General features: G+C 41.1%; 2 pseudogenes; both read left to right on the top strand.

The window, feature by feature from the left end:
* Positions 1 to 1,762: 1,762 nt before the first annotated feature.
* Positions 1,763 to 2,264, top strand: LOC103159822 (annotated as a pseudogene).
* Positions 2,265 to 15,942: 13,678 nt separating this feature from the next.
* On the top strand, positions 15,943 to 16,442 carry LOC118238976 (annotated as a pseudogene).
* Positions 16,443 to 19,377: the final 2,935 nt, after the last annotated feature.

Genomic DNA, 19,377 nt, shown 5'->3' with positions numbered 1-19,377 from the left:
CTTCTGATCACTGATTCCCCTCCATCTACTCCTCCTAGATATTTCATGTATCCTGTTCTACCCAACTCCACATCGTGTCTTTCTCTCTCAAAGATAAAACAAATAAACAAAAAAATTACGAAAGGAAATACCAAACAAAAATATTGACCAAAACAGTCAATATTCTTATGCACAAGCACATACAAAATACAAAAATACAACTTTGTAACCATGAAACACATGCAAAAGACCAATTAAATAAAATGCACAATGTTATAGGAAAAAATACATTTTTAAAAATACCTTTGAGTACATTTTCTTTTGTCAGAACCTGTGTAGTAGCTGAGTGGGTAAATGGGTTCACTGGCAAACTTAGCAACTTCATTTTGTTTGCTTGGACCCACATGATAGGATACAAGAACTGAATGCTATAAGCTGTCCTCTGAGGATCACACATACACCCTGGTGCATGTCTCTCCTGTTCACACCATTAAAGACAATATAACAATTTTTAAAACTATTACATGGTGGGAGACAAACTCCTGAGGACCCACACTCAGCTGGGAATCTATTTGCATTGATGACCAATCAGGAAAATAATATTAGTTTCATTTGGAAGTTTTCTGGAGGCTTCTGGTGTACTAGTGAAAGACTCCACCTGTGTGTGTATAGATAGAACCTATTGGATTCATTGTGTTCTTTGTTAAAGAAACAAAACTTGTTATGAAGTGGTACAGAGACTTATTGGAAGGTCACAAGAGGAACTAGAGGGACACAGTGGGTAGAGATATGATCATACTCAGTTTTTCACACAGATTAAAATTTCAAAGAATATGAGATATAAAATTTTAAAATAACAATTTTCATTGTTTTAGAATTTTCATACTCATGTTTTTCATACAATGTATTTTTCCCCCATCATCTCTATCCTCCATTTTCTTTCCTCTCCTAATTTATGTGTATTCTACTAGACAAGTTCACTTATACTGCATCATGCATTGGTATTCATAATTGTATGTAAGCACGCAATATCTAAAAATTACATTTGAGAGTCTCATTTAATGTCTAGTCTTAATTAGTACATTTATCTCTAGTTGCTTCCATTTTTTATCACTAAACTAAGTTCCACCCTCCTTGTAGATGAAAAACTTCTGTTGTGTTGTTTATATGGCCATGTCTTCTTGATGAGATTCTCTGGTGACAGATGCACAGTTTATTTCCATAATTTAGTTACTGTGATGATGCTGCAATAATCATTGTGGTGTAAATATTTCTGAAGTATATTTGCTTTGGTTCATTTGGGGGAATTTCTTAGTAAATAATCTTTTGGAAAAGAAAATATTAATTGCATGTATCTGAAAAGAGGCTGTAAATTTCAAACTCAGCAGGTTTTGAATTCTTCATCACTGTCATCATCATCATCATAGTCAACATCTGTAAATCAATGTGTTAACCTTGTCACACATTGGAGTCACTGTCTCAGTCCTGAAATCTATTGAGATCTTAGGTCCTGATGTTACTTCCTTAGCATCTTCAGAGAGCCCAGGGAAGAAGGATGCTGTACATGTCCTCAGAGAGGATTAGGACTTGAACCTCAAGATCCTGCTGCCTGACACAGGTTTCCTCTGTCTTCTTCTCCATCAGGAATAGGCCTTATCTAAGAACTACCCTGCTCATGAATATGTAAATTAGGTGAGTCTATAGTGGTAAATACAGGGATGTCCACACCACCAACATATGAGCAGTGTCCTCTCCACAGTCACTGAGCACACAGGTCCTCACCATGGGATGGAGCTGGATCATCATCTTCTTTGTGTCACTAACCACAGGTAAGGGGATTTCCAGTTCCAATGCTGAAGAAGCAACAGTGACTGCAGAGACAAAGATATCCACTCTGACTTTTCTCCACAGGTGTCTACTCCCAGGTTGAGCTGCAGTAGTCTGGCCCTCAGCTGGTGAAGCCTGGCTTCTCATTGAAGTTGTCCTGCAAAGCTTCTGGCATCACCTTCACTGACTACTATGTTAACTGGGTGAATCAGAGCCCTGGACAGGAACTGGAGTGGGTTGGAGGTATTGATCCTGAAAATGGGGATACTGAGTACAATCAGAAGTTCCAAGGCAAGGCCACAATCACTGCAGACACATCCTCCAGCACAGCCTACATGGAGCTCAGCAGCCTGACATCTGAGGACTCTGCTGTCTATTACTGTGCTACACACAGTGTTACAACCACATCCTTAGTTTGTCAGAAACCCTGGAGGAGCAGGAAGCCGCCCTGGGACTGACATGACAGAGAAGATCAGCCTGGGGACTTGTTCAGAAATAAGCAATCAGAGTTTCTCTGTTTGCTTCCTCTTCAAAGGCATTTATTGCTTTTGTCAACTTTTCAAAGGACATCTGAGTACAAAGTGGTGTTGATTAGAATCCTCAAGAGTACACCATATCCTTAGGAAATCTTCATCAGTGACTGCCTGCACTGACACAGTTTTTCTTTTCTTTTCTTTACATTTCTTTTGTTTCTTTCTTTCCTTTTTTTTTTTTTTGGTTTTTACGAGACAGGGATTCTCTGTGTGTCTTTGGAGCCTATCCTGGCACTAACTCTGTAGACAAAGCTGGCCTCAAAGTCACAGAGATATGCCTGCCTCTGTCTCTCCTGAGTGCTGTGACTAAAGGTGTGTGCCGCCAAAGCCCGGCTGACACAGTTTTTCTTTAATAAAACAATAGATGTACAAAACTGTGATGGTGAATTATGATGACAATTAAAGTGGGAAATTACCAATATGGAGTCAGGTAGAAATATAAGGGTATTTGATAGGGAAAAGCCTCACTTGCAGATCGACCCTAGCCAGCCAGCATGGCAGCAGTCTGTACAACAAGCCGAAACAGTGAAAACTGAAAGCAAAACCCAGCCTACTGAAACTCTTACTCTATATCACCCTGACCATGCCCTCACAGGCCTGGCTACAGGTTCCCCTATAGACAATATAGACGAATTTTGAGTGATGAGAAGTTTTGGAGCAAGAGCTGAGAATACAGTATAACACAGTTGACCTGTCAATTCCAAATCACCAACATCTGTGCAAATAAAAACTCCTTTCATAGTCTTAATTCTTCAGTGACCCCAAGGTATGTTGTTGACTGTGACCATGAGGCCTGGCACAAGTTCCCATATCTTAGAATGAAAGACATATTTACATCAGAATGCACTGCCTTGTTAGTAAGATTCCTATAAATTGGACACATGTATTATTAAATTATTTTCACAGGTCACTTTTATCAACTGGAGGCTTGTGCATGCTATTGGAGGCAGGTTCTGATATTATACCTTACTCTCAGCTGCCACAGTTATTGCCTTTCTACTCCAAGTACCCAGTTCTACAGTACCAAGTCTCTACAAAACATGAACATACATTGCTATGGCATCAGCTCTACAGTCATTGGATAGCAGCTCCTCATCCTCATGCTATGGAGTATTTGGTTTTCTACTAGCATGTGAGTAACAAGCATGGAGACCAAGGGTACTTAGTCATCTCAAGTGTTGGATTCAGTGTGATCTCCCATATCTCATAACATCAATTTACATGTCCCTGTATTGTATACCCCCTAGTAATGACAACTATTTCTGCCAGATTCCTGGGTTCTGCTGCTGCTTAGGACCCCCAAATAACACACAGAGTCTTATATTAGTTACAATGCTGCTGCCCAATGACTAGGATTTCTTATTTACTCTCTCAGTCTTAATTATCAACCATAACTACATATATCTATATATATATATATATTTATATATATATATATATTTATAAGGACTTATCTTACCTACGATGCTGGCCTTATGTGTCTGCTCTTCCTGAGATCACATTGTGACTCTGTTCTTTACTACATTTCCCAGAATTCTCCTTCTCTCCTAGTCCTGCCTAACTTGCTTCCCTATTGGCCAACAGTGTTTTATTTATCAACCAATAAGGCAAACATATATGCAGAAGGACCTCCCCCACCACCCCTCATGAGAAGTACAAGTTCTATGTCCTTAACATGGGAGAAATATGTGCTTAATGCTTTGTGGCAGACATGAATCCCCAGGCAAATTCTATGTTAGAGATTATGCAAAACCATGCTGAATTTAAAATACTACTTCTCACAGCAATCATTGTATAAAGTATTCTCCTCTCTTCTGCCAACTGTGGTGCCGGGAATGACCAGAAAGCAGAACATTCTTCCACTCCTGGCCCCCAACTCAGTGGAATTCTCTGATGTACCAGGAAGGCATCTGTTAGTGGCTGTAAAGACATGACTTTAAGACTTATCTGGTGTCTGCTGGGGGAGTCATTTTAAAGCCCAAACACCTCAGACTGCAAAGTCACCCACTATGTACAGCCATGTGGGAATCAGTGTGGCTTTTCCACAGGAGGCTGGGAATAGATCTATCCCACCATCGAAAATCACCGCTCTAGGCTATAAACCCAAAGGACTCCGCATCTTACTAGACACACTTGCTCAACCATAGTCATTGCTGTTCTAGTCATAATAGACAGAATTAAAAACATTGTAGATGATGTCAGTAGAAAAACAGAAGAAGAAAATATGGTACAATGGTTATAAACCCTTAGATGTACAATCATGACATGTCTACAGGACATGTAGATACAATATTTTGCTAAAACTTGAGGTAAGAACCAACCAATATATAGATTACATTAAAGGTCTACACCATGAGATGGAACCAATCCAGACACTATGGTGGCCAAGAACCAAAGATTAACAAATGATAACTAGAGAAAAAAACAAGTATTTTGTTATCCTAAAGAACTAGCAATCAAATAACTCCAACGACATTCTGCAAATATCCATAGATCAGCCATCATCAGAGAACTTCCTGGAATATTCATAAATACAGGGACTGACTGGAGAATGTGCAGAGAGTGAGAGATCTTGGAACATTCAATGTGATGTCTCCTTCAAATCTGTCCCCACAGAGCTTATGGAGCCTTGCAAAAGAGGATGCTCACAGATGATGAATTCCTGAGGGAATGGAGGACACCAAGGAGACAATGCTTTCCAGACACAACAGGATTGATGCAGATGTGAGCTCATTGATGATGTCAGTTAGAAAAGTGGCCCCTGAGAGAAACATGCCATGCCAAGGAATCAGCATAGGGTTTTTTTTAATTAAGTAAAGGGATCAGCATCACAGATTGGCTCCTCCTGAGACCCATAATTTAAGTCCTCCATCAGAGTCAGCTCCTGGTGAGGGAATGCAAATCTCTCCTGGCTCCACGCAAGCCTAGGTTGAAAAGCCAAAGCTGGGCCTGGGCAGTCACTGGTGTACAGCCATGGCCCTGTTTGCCTCCTCGTTCCTGCTGCTGATTGTGCCTGCATGTGAGTGCCATGGAGTCCTACTGCATGAACTCCCATAATTCACTCTGTGCCAACCTTACCTTCTACTTTTTCCTCCACAGATGTCCTATCCCAGGTTACCCTGAAGGAGTCTGGCCCTGGAGTGTTCCCTCCTTCCCAGGACCTCAGTCTGACCTGCTCTTTCTCTGGGTTTTCACTGAGCACTTCTGGTATGGGTGTGGGCTGGGTCCAACAACCCTCAGGAAAGGGTCTCTAGGGGCTTGCAATCATTTGGTGGGATGATGTTAAGAGGTACAACCCATCCCTGAAGAGCCGGCTCACAATCTCCAAGGACACCTTCAATAACCGGGTAACCCTCAAGATCACCAGTGTAGACACTGCAGATACTGCCACATACTACTGTGCTCGGAGATCTCAATGACACAGCCTTGGCTGACAGCTGTACAATATTTCAGACTGGTTCTCAGCTCTGTGTCTTCCTCCTGCAATTGATGGGGTTGGGAGTTGGCAGACTTTCCTGCTAGCCTCTGGGGTTTCCTCTTTACTCTGAGTTTCAGATCCCTGGCTTCCTGTTATACAAATGAGGCCAGCTTTAAAAATTATTCAGAAATGAGAATCTGTCTGTTGGGTTTTTAAAGAATAAGGGTTTCTGGTCACTGAACCAGGTAGATCAGGGTTGTTCCACTCAGTCTTAGGCCTCAAATCCACAGGGCAGCAGATGCTGAATTATTGTAACATTCATGTTCAGTAAACTCCTGGATGTGGGGAAGACTGACATTTCTAGATAAACTTTTACAAAATGAGTCAAAGTGACTCCATTGAAATCACAAAATATCTCAAGCTATGACCTCAGAACACTAGTTGCTCTCTACAAACTGCAGCCCTACTGACTACAGTTCATAGCAGTAGAATGTAATTTGCATGCTCTAGAGGACAATAGGCCTAACAGATCACTGTGACCTACAATGGTGCCCTGCAGATGAGATTGAAATTAACGCCCAGTCTGTGAATGTAGCCCATGCCTGAAAATACTAGAATATTATAGAATCTTTGACAAGGTAGGCCATGGGATTATGACAAAATCACACGTACTGCTAAAGCAGTGATTTTTCAACCTGTGTGTGGCAACCAAGTTGGGGATTGAACAACTCTTTCTCAGGGTCGTAGGACTCTTTTACAGGGGTCACATGTCAGTTGTCTTGGATGTCAGAAATTTACATCATGACTCATAGTGGAAAATTATAATTATGAAATAGCAATAAATTAATTTAAGTTCTGGGTGGTCACCACAACATGAAGCTCTGTATTAAAAGTCTGCATCAATTGGAATTTTGAGGACAACTGTGCTAAAGAAATATAACAATAAAGTAATTCTGAATGGCATGACCATTTCTGCACATTAATCTGTGCCTCACACAACTAACATTAGTGAAGTTTCTTCTTGCAACACATGGCAGGTATCATGGAGACTCTCAAATGGACAATGTATAGAGCATGGAGGATATGTGTGCACTCAGTCATAAATATGTGATTTTAAGCAAACTTTCGACTAGAGACTCAGAGAGTGATTCAGGAGTAGAGATATATTTTAAGACCCACATGTACTCAATGAGTCCAAGGATAGAGTCTCTTTCAGACGCAACAGGACCAATGCACACATGAACTCACTAGGCTAGAGGTAATTTAGGTCTTGTAGAGGTTCAAGCCACATGGGATTCCAATGCTAATAAGAGAAAATTGATATGGACACTCAATTCTAAACAAGAAACGATCTGCAATTGGTACTTACATGCAAAGGAAAAATAATGTACTTCAGTGGATTGTCACTGGCTGTATTAAACACATTACACAGTAGGTCTTACGCCTAAGAAAATACAAAAAAGCACAATTGTGTTTTTGTGTCGTCACACATAACTTTAGCAGAAATGACTCTGGTAATGACACAGGATCAAATGCTGAGTGAGGTCTGCAGTATTGGTGATGATTTTTCCTCATGAGATTCAGACAAAGACTCAGTGGTATCTGGTTAGGACAGTGCCTGGGACTAGGAAGTCACAGGGGAGGAGAGGCCACACCAGAATGAACCCTTGTGAGGAGCGGGGTAAAGAGAAGGGGAGAGGAGAGAGTAGACTGTGGTGAAGCAACAAAGAGGTCCAAATGATACATGACAAGGAACAGGTAACTAAAACAGTTGGATTTTATAGAGACCAGCATCTGGAGGAGGGAAGACAGTTCATTGGAATCTAGCCAGGAGGACCCTGTAACAGGTAGGGACTGGGGAATCAGGAGAATCTGGTGGCCTTTTTCTGAGGTGATATTTCAAATAGAAACCTCAGCCATTTGCCCCAGGTTTGAAACCTAATATCCCAGGTTTTATACCAACAAACAAATGATTAGGAGCAATGTGTAATCTTCTCTGTGATTACTTCCTGCTGACACTGAGGCATCATTGTTGGGTGGTGTAATGGTCAATTGTAATAGAGTCCACAAAAGCCCAGATAAAGGTCATTAGGTATTTATTTGGGAATCACTCATGAATAAAATAAAATAATAAGGTTGAAAACCACTGAGGTCTTCTTCCCAGAGCCATGGAAGCTGAGATGTGATCTGCAAACCCCACCCAAGACAAGAGGTTCCCTCCCAGTCTTTGTGCAGCACCTGAGACTCCAACAGGAAGGGGCTGGTACCTCAAAGACTGTTGGGTGGATGAGTTCTAAACACTGGGTGGGACAAAAGGAGTTGAATGCTGGCCCTGTCCAGGCTTACCAGGCTCTGAGGAAACTTCTAGGGATAGAGACATGTGGGTATTATTTGGAGCAATTTATAAGGAAGGACCACCTGGGATGAGCCAATTTAAACTTCTCCCGTAATGCCGATTTTTGAGAGAAAACATGGAGCTAGTTCCTGGAACACTCTGCAGTTGACTTTAATTCTAACACAAAAATACACTAGGGAAAAAGTGTAAAATAAGAAGTTTATGGGATTTTATCTGTCTGTGCATTTGAAGTTTTGCCCCATGGTCTGGTAATTGAGGGAGGCTTACACAAATCAGGGAGAGAGAGAGAGAGAGAGAGAGAGAGAGAGAGAGAGAGAGAGAGACAGACAGAGAGAGAGAGAGAGAGAGAGAGATAGGAAGGAGGGAGTGAGGGAGGGAGAGAAAGAGAGAGAGAACATAAAGATGACTGGGTAAAGGTGACAAATATCTGACAAGAGTCTGATGGGGGATATGATAAAATACATTGTCTGAAAAACAGTAAACCTTATAAATATATTCTTGTTCTATAGAAATGAAAAATTCCATGCTCAAATATTAAGGAACAAAAGGGAACCTGAGTCAAAAAAACAGCCACCACTAACACACTCTGTCACTCCTGTCCTCACTCAGAAGGACCACACACTCCTCTGCTCAGCCTTTTCTCTCTTAGTCATGTCCATCCCCAGTGAAAAACTCTCAGAATAAAATGTTCCTCTAAGATTGCCAGGGAACCTGTGACACAATTCCCAAAACAAATAAAATAGGGAAAACAGCAAATTAATACTGCAAGTTTATGAAGCTGAAAATTTCTATTTTATTTTGGAGTGAGAGATAAATGTTCAGAAAAGAAAATTTGTTTTTGTCATCTCTACTTACAATGCACAGTCCTGGATAATCAAGGGTCTGTGTTCGAACAAGGTTCTTTCTATAGAACAGCTGAGCACTAGGACCCTGAAATCATGCTGGGGAAACATCAAATGAAATTTCCCCTAATGCTTTGCCCTTATCACAGCTGATATCAAAGTGTAATCATTTCATTTTACACCTGTACCTGTAGTTATGGAATCAATATAATATTTTACACACATACAATTTCTAAGAATTGTGATGATGCCAATCCAAACATTCATGCTTAGTTTTCTGTGAATTTATGTTTGTTCCAGTCTGCTGCAAGTAATATTACTAGATCATGACTATGAGAAACTGTGTGTGAATATCATCCAGCAGTTCTTGTGATAAGAAACCCACTGATCTGACACAATCTAACTGTGAAAAGGGCATAGAAATGAACAAAGACCATGAGCAGAATCTAATATCCACATTCCAGGCTTGGATGGATCCTATAGATCAGCCATACTCCAGATCAGAAGCACCTCCCATAACAGATCAACCTGATGAGTTTGGAGCACAGAGTAGTGGGGGATGACCACACCTCAGCCATTCAGAGCCCCAAAGAACAGGTTCAAAGTCAGAACAGCAAGCAGTGGCAGAGGGAGAGAGACACCACATCTGTCTGAAGTTTCTTCCTTTGCTTACCCACACATAACCATGCTAAATGAATGAAACCTTGTAACAGAAATGATTTGGTCACCAAAGGAGTCAAATCTGAAGTGACTTCAGATCAATAGCTGACTGCATATGGTTGCTTTAAATGAAGTCACTTTCCTGCAAGTGCCCCAGAAACAATCATGTCATAGTGCATAAGAATTCTTAGCCATAAAAATGTTTATATAACTGTTGAATTAATTAATCCATTAAACAATTACTTCCCACTCTCCATTCTAATACAGGGTAACAATTTTAGGGGGCACTTGAGCCTGAACCCACAACCACCAAGAAAGTCCTACATCCTCAGGGGATTGGAGAGACAGGAAGACATAAACCATGGCACAACAGACCAGGAAGACATAAACCATGGTACAACAGTCCTGTTGTAACCAGAGACAGGGATCCTATAATTAGTTTGAGGAAATTAATGGCACAATTGCCAAGGATGTTAACTAACAAACCCCAAACACAAACATGTGGCATATATGTATACGTGGTTTGGGATGTGCTTAGTATTTCACATGGATGAGCCTCTATACTAATAATGTTTATTTAATATATATTGTACGTATGTATGTACTTATATATGTATATGTATTCTGTAATGAGGATAAAACTTGTGTCTTGTGCAGGCTAAACTTTCTCTCCATGCTGCCCCAGCCCAGTGTCATTACATTAATTTAATGTACACTTCACTGTGGATTCATCTTTACATTAGTTACCCTTGAATTTTCAAATTGTAAGTTTTAATTTTAACCTTCAATGAACTTACTGTATAATATCTGATAAGATAAGCAGTGAAGAGTTCATGTATGAAAAGAAAAAATAAGTTAAGGATGGTGAATCATTTTATAAACAAATAATGAATATTTCAATGAAAACATCGTCCTCATTGGTTCATTTTCTTCCAGAAATTTGCACCATTACCTGCTGTCTCTAATGCTCTCACACACCAGAGAATAATATATATCAGGAAGATATGCAAATACTGCCTCCCTCTGCTCATAAAAACCATCCCTGCCCTCACCCCGCAGGTCAGGCAGAGGACTCTAGCCCTGTCTTCCCTTTCAGTGAGCAGCACTGAGAACAGGACAAGCAACATGGGGTTGGAGCTGCGCTAGATTTTCTTTGTTGCTCTTTTAAAAGGTAGATAACACGGGATGCTGAGTGTGTGAGGAGACATGAGTCAGAGAGACAGTAGACTTTGTGACAGTTTCTTCATCAGGATCCTCTCTGTTTGCAGGTGTCCACTGTGAGGTGCAGCTGGTTGAGTCTGGTGGAGGATTGGTGAAGCCTGCAGGGTCACTGAAACTCTCCTGTGTGGCTTCTGGATTCACTTTCAGTGGTGCCTGGATGAACTGGGTCCGCCAGGCTCCAGGGAAGGGACTGGAGTGGGTCGCTCACATAGAACCTAAAAGTTATAATTATGCAACCTATTACTCGGATTCGGTGAAAGGCAGATTCACCATCTCCAGAGATGATTCCCAAAGCATGGTCTACCTGCAAATGAACAACCTGAGAACTGAGGACACGGCCACTTATTACTGTACAAGAGACACAGTGAGTAGTTTTCAGTGTGAGCCCAGTAAAAAACCTCCCTGATAGGTTCTCATAGCCAGCAGGGGGCGAACAGCAAACATAAAGCCCAGGTTCCTACATAATTGATTTATTTTTTCTGTTTTATCTGGATGTCCTCTCCATTTACTGTTTTATTGGGGGGGATCCTTTTAATCATATATATATATATATATATATATATATATATATATATTGAAGAAAACAGCCACTTACAAACTCAAAATTAGTTAAAACAGTTTCGTATAGACCAAACATAAGTGAAATCTAAGATTCTCCTACTCCAAACTGTTGCCTATCATGTAATGGTTGAGATGAACACAGGGCTTCGGGCATGCAAAGCAATACTCTAGCAGCTAAGCTACATGCCTGGGGTAATAATTGATGCTTTGATGCTATAAACACCACTTTGTTCCTAATTTCATCTCAAACAGTTGTACCATTATTTGTCTTCACTAAGGCTCCTGCCTCTGAGTTCATGATAAGCAGGAAGACATGCAAATATTGCCCTCCTCTGCCAATGAAAAGCAGCCCTGATACTGCAGCTCTGACAAGAGGTACCCAGCACTGGACTCCCTGGTCCTCCCATTCTGTGGTCATCACTAAACACGCAACACAGAGCATAGAGTTGAGACTGAGCTGGATTTTCCTTGTTGCTCTTTTGAAAGGTAATTTATACATAAGGAAAGATACTGTGTGAGTGGACAGGAGTGAGAGGGACGTGGACATTTGTGAGAGTTTACTGACACGATTCTCTTTTCACAGGTGTCCAGTGTGAGGTGCAGCTGGTGGAGTCAGGGGGAGTTTTGGTGCATCCTGGAAAGTTCCTTAAATTCTCCTGTGCAGCCTCTGGATTCACCTTCAGTGACTACTGGATGGACTGGGTCTTCCAGGCTCCAGGGAAGGGGCTGGAGTGGGTTGCACAAATTATAAACAAAGATTACAATTATGCAACATACTATGGGGAATCTGTGAAAGGCAGATTCACCATCTCAAGAGATGACTCCAAAAGCAGCCTCTACTTGCAAATGAACAGGTTAAAAGCTGTTTTATTACTGCACTACAAACACAGTGAGAGGACTTCAGTGTGAACCTGACACAAACCTCCCTGCAGGAGCACTCAGGACCAGCAGGGGGCGCAGGTCACACATGGAGGGAGGGACAGGGCAGGAACAGGTGCAGACATGACTGAGTTTATGTGGTCACAGCTGTTGCCCCATCTACTGGTTTCTCAGGAGGCTCTCTGTGTTTATGTTCTTTGGGGTCTGCAATAACAGAGTTCTCTTCTGCCACAATTTACAATATGCACACCACACAGTCTAACGTGAATTACATGGAAATATCTCACCGCTGATAGCAGAAATGACTCTGGTGATGACTCAGGATCAAATGCTGAGTGAGGTCTGCAGCATTGGTGAGGATTTTCCCTCATGAGATTCAGACAAAGACTCAGTGGTATCCAGTTAGGACACTGCCTGGGATTAGGAAGTCACAGGGGAGGTGAGGCCACACCAGAATGGACCCTTGTGAGGAGCAGGTTAAAGAGAAGGGGAGAGGAGAGAGTAGACCGTAGTGAAGCAACCAAGAGGCCCAAATGATACATGACAAGGACCAGGTAACTAAAACAGTTGGATTTTATAGAGACCAGCATCTGGGAAGTGAAGACCGTTCACTGGAATCCAGCCAGGAGGACACTGTAACAGGTAGGGACTGGGGAATCAGGGGAATATGATGGCCTTTTTCTGAGGTGATATTTCAAATAGAAACCTCAGTCATTTGCCTCAGGTTTGAAACCTAAAATCCCAGATTTTATTGTCAACAAACAAATGATTAGGAGCAATGGGTAATCTTCTCTGTGATTACTTCCTGCAGAAACTGAGGCATCTTTGTTGGGTGGTGTAATGGTCAATTGTTATAGAGTCCACCAAAGCCCAGACAAAAATCATTGGGTATTTATTTGGGAATCACTCATGAATAAAATAAAATAATAAGGTTGAAAACCACTGAGGTCTTCTGCCCAGAGCCATGGAAGCTGAGACGTGATCTTCAAACCCCACCCAAGACAAGAGCTCCACTCCCAGTCTTTGAGACTCCAACAGGAAGGGGCTGGAACCTCAAAGACTGTTGGGTGGATGAGTTCCGACAACCGGGTGGGACAAAAGAAACTGGAATGCTGGCCCTGTCCAGGCTGAGCAGGCTCTGTGGAAAATTCTAGGGCTAGAGACATGTGGATACTAGTTGGAGCAATTTATAAGGGAGGACCACATGGGATGAACCCATTTAAACTTCTCCCATAATGCAGATTTTTGAGAGAAAACCTGCAGCTAGTTCTTGGAGCAGTCTGCAGTTGACTTTAAATCCAACACAAAAAATAGATTAAGGAAAATTGTAAAATAAGAAGTTTAGGGGATTTATATCTGTCTGTGCATTTGAAAGTTTTTGCCCCATTGTCTGGTAATTGAGGGAGATTAGCACAAAATCAGGGAGAGAGAGAGGGAGGGAGGGAGAGAGACAGAAATTAAAGATGATTGGGTAAAGGTGACAAATATCTGACAAGAGTCTGATGGGGGATATGATAAAGTACATTGTCTGAAAAACAGTAAACCTTATAAATTTCTTTTTGTTCTATAGAAATGAAAAATCCCATGCTCAAATATTAAGGAACAAAAGGGAACCTGAGTCAAAAAACAGCCACCACTAACACACTCTGTCACTCCTTTCCTCACTCAGAAGGACCACACACTCCTCTGCTCAGCCTTTTCTCTCTTAGTCATGTCCATCCCCAGTGAAAAACATATCTCTCAGACTAAAATGTTCCTCTAAGATTGCCAGGGAACCTGTGACACAATTCCCATAGCAAATAAACAGGGAAAAAAGCGAAGTAAAACTGCAAGTTTATGAAGCTGAAAATTTCTATTTTATTTTGGAGTGAGAGATAAATGTTCAGAAAAGAAAATTTGTTTCTGTCATCTCTGCATACAATGCACAGTCCTGGATAATCAAGGGTCTGTGTTCGAACAAGGTTCTTTCTATAGAACAGCTGAGCACTAGGACCCTGAAATCATGCTGGGGAAACATCAACTGAAATTTCCTCTAATGCTTTGCCCTTATCACAGATGATATCTAAGTGTGATCACTGCCTTTTATACACCTCTTCCTGTAGTTATGGAATCAACATAATACTTTATATATCTTCAATTTCTAAGTACCCTTATGATGCCAATCCAAGCATCCATGCTTACTTTTATGTGAATTTGTTTGTTCCGGTCTGCTGCAAGTAATTTTACTAGATCATGACTATGAGAAACTGTGTGTGAATATCATCCAGCAGTTCTTGTGAGAAGAAACCCACTGAGATGACACCCTCTAACTGTGAAAAGGGCATAGAAATGAACAAAGACCATGCAGCAGAATCTAATATCCACATTCCAGACTTTGTTGGATCCTATAGATCAGTCATACTGCAGATCAGAAGCAACTCCAATAACAAATCAACCTGATGATTTTGGAGCACAGGGTAGTGGGGGATGACCACACCTCAGCCATTCAGAGCCCCACAGAACAGGTGCAAAGACAGAACAGCAGGGGGTCACTGCATGTGACTGGAGTTTCTTCCTTTAGACTAACCACACATAACCAGGCTAAATAAGTGAAAACTGGCAGAGAAATGATTTGGTCATGAAAGGACTCAAAGCAGAAGTGACTTCAGAACAGCCACTCACTGAATTTAGTTGCTTTAAATGAAGTCACTTTCCTCAAGTGCCATAGAATCAATCATGTCATAGTCTATAAGAACTCTTAGCCATAATGATGTTTCTGTAATAGTTGAATTAATTAATCCATTAAACAATTACTTCCCAACTCTCCTTTCTAATACAGAGTGACTATTTCAGGGGACCACTTGAAACTGATGCCACAACCACCAAGAAAATCCTACATCCTAAGGGGATTGGAGAGACTGGAAGACATAAACCATTGCACTACAGACCACGTAACAGATTCTTCTCTGTCCTGTTGTAATCACAGACAAGGATCCTATATTTAGTTTGAGTAAATTAATGTCAGAAATGACAAAGATGTTAACTAACACACCCCAAACACAAACATGTGGCATAAAGGTAAAAGAAGATTGTGAAGTGTTCAGTATTTCAAGAGGATTAGCCTCTGTACTACTACTGTTTACTTAATATATATATATATGTATAAATATGTATATATGTATTCTATAATGAGGATAAAACTTGTGTCTTGTACATGTTAAACTTTCCCACCATGCTGTCACAGCCAAGTTTCAATGCTGTAATTTAATGTACACTTCAGCATTCATTCATCTTTACATTAGTTCCCATTGAATTTTCAAATTGTAATGTTTAATTTTTAAACTTCCATGAACTTACTGTATAATATCTGATAAGATAAGCAGGGAAGAGTTCATGTAATAAGAAGAAAAAATTAAATTAACGATGTTGACTCTTTTTATAAAAATAATGAATAATATTTTAATGAAATCATGGTCCTCTCTGGTTCATTTTCTCTCAGACATTTGCACCATTACCCGCTGCCTCTAAGGCTCAACACACCAGAGAATAATATGTAGCAGGGAGATATGCAAATACGGCCTCCCTCTGCTCATAAAAACCAGCCCTGCCCTCACCCCGCAGGTCAGGCAGAGGACTCTAGCCCTGTCTTCCCATTCAGAGATCAGCACTGAAAACACCAAAATCAACATGGGTTTGGGGCTGCACTGAGTTTTCCTTGTTGCTCTTTTAAAAGGTAGATAACGGGATGCTGAGTGTGTGAGGAGACACGAGTGAGAGAGACAGTAGACTTTGTGATAGTTTCTTCATCAGGATCCTCTCTGTTTGCAGGTGTCCACTGTGAGGTGCAGCTGGTTGAGTCTGGTGGAGGATTGGTGAAGCCTGCAGGGTCACTGAAACTCTCCTGTGCGGCCTCTGGATTCACCTTCAGTAATGCTGCCATGAACTGGGTCCGCCAGGATCCAGGAAAGGGGCTGGAGTGGGTCGCTAGCATAGGCACTAAACCTAGTAATTATGTAACCTACTACGTGGATTCGGTGAAAGGCAGATTCACCATCTCCAGAGATGATTCCCAAAGCATGGTCTACCTGCAAATGAACAACCTGAGAACTGAGGACACCGCCACTTATTACTGTACAGCTGACACAGTGAGGAGTCTGCAGTGTGAGCACAGACAAAAACCTACTTGATAGTTTTCATAGCCAGCAGAGGGCGCGCTGTACATGTGAAGTCCAGCTTCAGATGTAATTGATTTTTTTTTTTCTGTTTCATCTGGGTGTCCTCTCCATCTGCTGGTTTTCTGGGGGATCCATTCATAATTATAGACTCAGGAATTGATCACCGCCTCTAAAAATTATGGCTTCTGTTTTGACGAACATTCTTAAAACAAATATGTTACCTAGTCCTCCCTGAACAAATGCAGAAAGTGTCTATGAGGGAAGAGTGATTCCCTGTGGTCACCAGGATCGGCTGCTGGGGAAGCTCAGGAACCTCAGATGGATTTTCCCTCATACTGAGGTTAGGGCAGACCCCTGGCTGGAACAGTGTTAGTAATTCAGAGGGAAACAAGAGGAAATGGAGCCAGGCTCAGTCACAGTAAGCGATAAGATTTGTCCAAACCTCTTTCCTCTTCTGGAGTACTGTGTATATAAGGTTAAGAAGTGATAGATTTGAAATTTTGCTACATTGAGCTCCTGCTCAGATGACACTGGGGCCAGAGTTGTGGGATTCCAAGCTGACAATGTAAGAGATGAGTTCACGTCGTCGTCATCAGGAGTCCAGCATACTCACTCCCCTGTTTCATGAAAATGGATAGTCTTTGACACAGGGTATAGATTGCCATTGATTGCCATCTATTGGACATGCTTGTATGGGGCACAATACCCCTCCCACACACAGGTTTTCTATTCTATGAGGCAACAAGGACCACTTAAGACATCTCTTGATCTTTGCTTTATTGTAACTCTAACATGTCTGAATCCAATCATTTCTCTCTACAAATGCTTTTTGCTTTTGTTTTGTTTTTTACCTAGGAGAATGCACATAAACCTTGACTTTACAAACACTGGATATCAGGAATACAAATATGCTGTCTTGATATCATGGCAACAATTAAGACAAAAATAACAAAAACAACTTCAAAGTGGGATTCTCTGGCTTTTAATTTTTTAACTCATATAAACTCAACAAGCTGTCTAAACCAAACCCTGTTGCTAGCAAATTTACTTTCTTTTTCCGTATGACCTGGCTCCTTGCACAAACATGAGCACTCTCAGGTTGAGAGTTGATTTGGTTGTCTGTTTTCCTGCTCGTGTATTTATTTTCCTCCTAGAATTTCTTCTCAGAGTTCATCATTATTCTTCTTTATCCTCTGGACCTATTCCAGTAGATCACATGATACTCAGGAGGTGTCTCCTGCACCAGGTAAAGGTGGACAGAATCTCCTTGTCCTCCAAGCCATAGTGCCCTCCTCCTCCAGTCTTTGCAAAGTAAAATTTCAACACCATCATGAACAGTCTTGCCTTAATATAAACCAAAGAGTCAGGACAGAAAGGAAAGAGGGGTTCCTTTATCTGTGAATTCTAGTGAACAGTCAACAGAAAGATTAAAATTAGCATGAATGTTGGGTTGTTGTTAGATGTGAACTAGCTGGACTCATGCAAGGTTCCTAGGGCTGACTTCTATGGGGACAGAATGGATTTCTCAAGGAGCTGCACAGGTTTCATCCCCTACAGAACTCCATCTGGTGTCTTCCCTGATGCCTCACAGCCACAGATTCCTAGGACAACCTTCCTAACCTGTGCGTCATGTGGAGACATTATAAATCTGTCTATGAACATTTCAGAGCAATCCAACATGGGAATGAGTTTAACCTATTGGAGACTGTGTTCTTTCAAATAAACACAGTGGGACAGAGTCTGATATTTAGTGTATGATCACTGACATTGTTAAATATTCATGCATGAGACAGCCAAAAGGAAAACCTAAATAAATTATTCATGCAGAGCCTGAGGAACTGGTGCAGAGAGGCCAGCAAAGGTGTTTCCTGACTCTACACAGAGTTTATTCCTCTCAGTAAACCACATACAAGGCCCAGGAGACCATCTCCTACGGCAGTTAGAACCCTCCCCTAGAAGGACACAAGATCAGTTAGATCCTAGTATCTGTGTCGCTCTCCTGGGAATGCTACAATAACAGAAATGACCCAGTTCAAAGACTCACCATCATCATGAAGACAATTTATCTCATAGTGGAATAAATTTCTCTGCTGGAAAACTGGACCTGCATGGTCAACAGCATATGGGGTTCTAGAGCATGAAGGAGAAGTTTACATGTAACCAGAACCTGTCTCTAATTATAATATATTCAAATGAAAAATGAGATTCCTCTAAGGGAGTCTAACTGAGGAAAGGAAACACACTAAGCACAGGCTGGGGTCCATCTCCTGATGTCATCGGGAACCCATTCAAATGCATTTGGGAGTTTTCCTGTCTCATAATATCACATAGTTTTATTGACATTTATTTATTTATTTATTTATTATTTTATCCTACATTTTCTTTGACTATATACTACAGCTTCTAATTTTGTGTTTCTATGGGATTCAGGTCGTCTCTGCATCCACACCTGTTTCTTGTGACTTTTCTTGGGCTCATTTCCTTCAGGTTTTGTTTGTTTGTTTTTTCCGGTTCCAACGTGTTAGTTTTTCTTTGACTTCATTGTACTTTATTTTATTTTATTCTATTCACTAAAAGCCTGTTAGTAAAAAAAAAGAAAACAGTAAGTTTGTGTATAAGGATGGGGAAGCTTGTGAGTTGAGTCAGGAGGAGGGAGTGTGGGATGCAGCTGCTTCTATCAGCTGGTGTTTCCTCTACATTCCACAGCCTGATGGAGCAAACATTGGGTGTGGACCCTGTGCTACAACAAGATGACAGCGAGCTGGCTTTCTGGGATATACGGAATCACATCACATGGGTGGAAAACGGAAGAAAAACCTGAGCAGTGTGGACTTCCTAATCAGAAATGAAAAACACAGTACCCCCAGTGTGAAAAAATGGTTAGCAGTGACGTGACACCTTAAAAATACAGGAGCAGTAACTACATTACTAGCATAATTATTTATAA

The sequence above is a fragment of the Cricetulus griseus genome, chromosome 5, assembly GCF_003668045.3.
Source record: "Cricetulus griseus strain 17A/GY chromosome 5, alternate assembly CriGri-PICRH-1.0, whole genome shotgun sequence".
NCBI lineage: Eukaryota > Metazoa > Chordata > Mammalia > Rodentia > Cricetidae > Cricetulus > Cricetulus griseus.
This window is presented reverse-complemented; position numbering and strand designations above follow the sequence as displayed.